This window comes from Camelus bactrianus, chromosome 10, assembly GCF_048773025.1.
Source record: "Camelus bactrianus isolate YW-2024 breed Bactrian camel chromosome 10, ASM4877302v1, whole genome shotgun sequence".
NCBI lineage: Eukaryota > Metazoa > Chordata > Mammalia > Artiodactyla > Camelidae > Camelus > Camelus bactrianus.
In genome coordinates this window covers 20809482-20814614 of record NC_133548.1, presented here as the reverse complement: position 1 = coordinate 20814614, position 5133 = coordinate 20809482, and the positions used below count along the sequence as shown (strand labels likewise).

At 36.4% G+C, this 5133-nt stretch overlaps 1 pseudogene; it reads right to left on the bottom strand.

The window, feature by feature from the left end:
• Window positions 1–283: 283 nt before the first annotated feature.
• On the bottom strand, window positions 284–951 carry LOC105076774 (jupiter microtubule associated homolog 1 pseudogene; annotated as a pseudogene).
• Between the last annotated feature and the right edge of the window lie 4182 nt (window positions 952–5133).

Genomic DNA, 5133 nt, shown 5'->3' with positions numbered 1-5133 from the left:
TATTTTGCTATTATTTTATGGCAAAAATCATGCATGAGGCAGGTTTCATGGCTTTAATCATTTAGTCAAAATTAAAGCTCAGAAGTTTGAGTTCAATAAAGATAAATGTGCAGTTTTCCTTTTTGGTTGCGTTTTTCAATGATATCAACTCTCATTTTGAAATACTTCAAATATCTTATAGCATGCTGTATACACGGAGATCTGGAAATACTCGAATTCTGTGACACCCTGATATCATAGAAAAGTGTGTGTGTGTGTGTGTGTGTGTTTAAGTGCTTCTTTTTTAATGAAACAAACCAACAAGATGTACAGTCAGGCTCAAGGTGTGCAGTTCACAAGAATGGAGAAAACAGATGAGAGTTCAGGGCAGGCGGAGCTAACGTAGGAAGAAGCTGGACTGGCATCCAGGGCTTGCTCCGGCATGACACTGGGGCGGGCGCTGCTGGGGCGCGGGCACAGGCTTCTTTTCGCTCTGCCCCAGGCTGGCCTGCAAGTCTGTGTCCACGAAGGATGAAGGTCACCTTCTTCATTCAGATCTAAGAAATCTCCAGAGTTTGCTTCAGAAGAGTTCCTTCTCTGGGGTCCAGATGACTTAGAATCTTCCCCGCCACTGAACTTGGCACCTGCCGATGGCCCGTGAAGGGGTATTTTCCTCAGGTGTCCCAAAGATGCTGGAGGCCATTTTTTTTCCCTCCTCACAGGTTGTTCTGTTGGTTCATCAAAACCTAATGAAAAATTGGATCCACTGCTTAGAGGCTGCAAGACCCAGGAGCTATTCCTGCTGTTGGGGTCTCCAACCTTGAAGGTGGTGGCGGTGGTGGTCAAGGCGCCGAGGGCCAGGGTAGGTTGGACAGGGGGCAGGGAGCAGCTGCCCACCCGGAAGCTGTCCGCTGATGCAGGAGTCTCGGCTTTAAAGTGACGTGTTTTGAAAAATGACACAAAAGAGTCCATTTAAGTATTTAAAATCGTGACAAGAAGGCTAGTTGCTTTACAAAGCATCTTCCATTAAGCTAACATTACCTGAGAAGGTTTTATTTAGAAAATACTAAAATGCTGAAGGTTTCTGGTGACTCACTTTGATGTCTGAAACAAACAGTATCGTTTCTCTTAGTGCTGTCTAAAAGTAACTTTGGTTTAACATTAAAGGGTATTAAGAAGTTCTGGATGCAGACTTTTTCATCTGTATCTGATCCAAGATTGAGACCAATATATCTCTCAATGGATATATCTTCATCATTTAAAGGAAATTCAATACACAAATATCTGTTAGAGAAATAGGTGCTATTACTGGTTAAGATGTATAATTTGCAGAACTGAGAGTGAAAAAATATTATATAAATGTGAGGCCAAGTACTTGAAAAATAAACATACAATTTTTCACTGTGAAAGCATAAAGAAAGCTGGTATTTGGGGAAAGCCTACTTTTGTGTTAGGAAATTTATAGCATTATCTCATTTATTCCTTACAGTAGCCTGGTGTGGTAAGGAGCTGAGACTTACGGATGATAAATGACGTATCTAAGGTCAGAAGTTTAATAAGAAGTGAAGCTCAGAACCCAAGGCTGTAGAACACAAAACTTGTGTTCTTTCAACTCTGTCTCTCTTTTCCTGTTTTGTTTTTTAAAAAATAACAATGACACATACATGTATATATAGGTGCAAATATTTGTATTAATTTATGGTACATTAAGCTAGAATATAAGCTCCATGAGGCAGGAGGCACGTCCACTGTGTTTCTTACTATGTATCCAGCATCTGATTCAGTGCCTGGTGATGGCAAGTGCTCGATGAATATTCAGTAAGTGTATAAATAGAAATAATACTTCATATCCACTCAAATGAATATCAATAATATAAATTATAATTCCTATGAATAATATAAATGCATAATTTATGTATTATGTTTCAACATTTCAGAGAACTTCGCAATATTTCAGTGCCGAGCCCATTTTTTTTTTTTTTTTACTGTGGTAAAAAACATAAATTTACCATCACAATCATTTTAAAGTGTACAGTACAGGGGTGTTAACTATATGCACCTTGTTGTGCAACAGGTTTCTAGAACTTTTTCATCCTGCGAAATTGAAACTTGATACCCATTGAACAGCTCCCCACTTCCCCTTTCCTCCAGCCCCTGGCAACCGCCATTCTACTTTGTTTCTAGAAATTTGACCACTTTAGATAGCTCTTTTAGGTGGAATTATGCAGAATGTGTCCCTCTGTGTTTGGTACATTTGACTTAACACAGTTTCCTCAACGTTCATCCATATTGTTGCAAATGGCAGGATTTCCTTCTTTATTAAAGCTGAAAAAGTTATGCCATTCTTCATCCAATCATCCACTGATGGATACCTATGTTGCTTCTACTTCTTGGCTATTGTAAATAATGTTGCAGTTGAACACTGGTGTGCAAATCACACTTTGAGTTCCTGCTTTTAATTCATTTGGATATATACCCAGAAGCGAAATTACTGGACCATAATCCTTTTTTTAAGTTTCTGAAAACATCTTTAATAATGTTTTCCATAGGAGTGCACCATTCATTTTGCAGACCCACCAATGTGTACAAGGGTTCTGAGTTCTCCACATCCTCATTCTCATCAGCACTTATTCTTTCCTCTCCTCCTTCCTTTCCTTTCCTTTTTTTTTTTTTTTTGCTTTGAATGGAGGCCATCTACTGGGTGTGAGGTGATACTTCATTGTGGTTTTGATTTACATTTCCTTGATGATTACTGGCATTAAGCACCTTTTCATGTGTCTGTTGGACATTTGTATATCTTCTTTGGAGATCTGACTATTCAACATCATTCCCATTTAAAACTGGACTATTTGTTTTTTGTTGTTGAGTTCCAGGAGTTATTTACATATTTTGGATATTAACCACTTATTAGATATACAGTTTGCAAACACTGTCTTCCACTCTATATGTTGTCTTTTCACTCTGTTGGTGCACAAAAGTTTTTGAGTTTAATGTAATCCCATTTGTCTGTTCTTCCTTTTGTTGCCTGTGTTTTTGGTGTCATAGTCAAAAATTCATTGCCAAATGCAATGCCATGAAGCTATATGCCTTGGTTTTCACTAACGAATTTATAGTTTCTGGTCTTATGTTTAGATCTTTAATCCATTTTGAGTTAATTTGTGTGTGTGTGTGTGTGTGTGTGTATAATGGAAAATAAGGGTCTAACTTAATTTGTTTGCATGTAGATATCCAGTTTTTTCACCATCATTTATTGAAGAGACTACCCTTTCCCGTTTGTTAGCCTTGGCACCCAAGTTGGAGATCGTTTAACAGTATACATCAGGGTTAATTTCTGCAACTTGTATTCTGTTTTATTGGTCAGGATGTTTAGTACCATACTTTATGCTAGTATCATATTTTTTGATTATTATAATTTTGTAATATTTTTTGAAATCAGAAAGTCTGAAGACTGCATCTTTGTTTTTCTTTCTCAAGTAAGTTTTGGCTATTTGAGATCCTTTGAAATTCCACATCAATTTTAGAATGTTTCTTCTATGGCTAACAAAAATGCCATTGAGATTTTGGCAGGAATTGCATTGAATCTGTATGGGTGATATGGACATTTTAACCATATTAAATCTTCCAGTCTATGAACATGAGATGTCTTTCCATTTATTTGTGTCTTCTTTAATTACTTTCAGCAGCATTTTGTGATTTTCAGTGCACAAATCTTTTGCCTCCTTGGTTAAATTATTCCAAAGTATTTTATTATTTTTGATGCTATTGTAAATTGAATAGTTTTCCCAAGTTCCTTTCCAGATACTTCATTTTTAGTACATGAAAATTCAACTGACTTGCATTTGTTGATTTTGTATCTTGCAAATGTGTGGAATTTGCTTATTAATTCTAACATTTTTTGGTGGAGTCTTTAGAGTTTTCTAGATATAAGATGTTTGTCATCTGCGAATAGGGTTATTTTATTTCTTCCATTCCAATATCTTTCATTCCAAGGTGTCTTTTTTTTTTTTTTTTTTGCCTAATTTCTATGGGTAGGATTTCCAGTATTATGTTGAATAAAAGTGGTACTACCGGACATCCTTGATTTGTTCCTGATTTTAGAGGGAAAGCTTCCATTTTTCACTATTGAGTATGATATTACCTTTGGATTTTTCACGTATGGTCTTAAATATGTTCAGGTAAGTGCTTTCTATTCCTAGTTTGTTGAAAGTTTTTTTTTTTTTATCATGAAATGGTATCCAATTTTGTCAAAATTTTTTTTTCTGTATAAATTGAGATGAACATGTTTTTCCCCCTTGATTCTGTTAATGCATGCATTACATTAATTTGATTTTCTTATGTTGAACAATTCTTACATCTCAGGAGTACACTCCACTTGGTCTTGGTGTATAACTCTTTTCATGACAAAACCGAAGCTCAAAGGGGTTAGGTAATTAAATAGATTTCATACTTCTGCTAAGTTTTAGAGCCAGGATTCAAACGCACTTCTGACTAGTCTAGAAGCCACCTGTTAAGCTTATGCAGGCATCTCCTGCCTTGAAAGTGTGGAATAGTGTGACTAGATAATTTGAGGTTTTGTTTTGGAAACTCCTTAAGTTCCTGATACTTATTTGATCATATTCCTGAATCAAAATTTCTGAACATGTCTGCTTTCTTATAACCTACCCTTGTTCCATCTCTGATCTGTTCTCCATTACCTTATAGATAGCTCAGAACCTGTTTTCCCTGAACTCCTGGTTTGTCCTCTGTTGCTACTTGCTGCCAGTGAACTTGCTAAGCTACTGATTTATTTCAGCACCGATTCCTGTACTGAATCTCCCTATAGGAACCAGCTGGCAGCACCACCCTGCTTGGACCATTGAGAAACCCTTTATATCCTGAAAGGAAATAACAGATGGCAGTAGGTACCTCATGTTAGCACACTGTTTTCATTTATTCATACCAGCCAATTATAGGTAATTTAGAAATGAAATAAAATTATATGGTGCTTATGGAAAATTACTAAATAGCCTGACTTTCTGGGAGGTAGGATATTTGCCTTCAGTGACTTACACTGAATTGAAATGAATTAGGGGCATGAATGAATGCATGCAGAAAACTGAGTTATTGAGGTATCTCAAATGATTTTCTACTTACAAATTTATTTCTTATATAAAA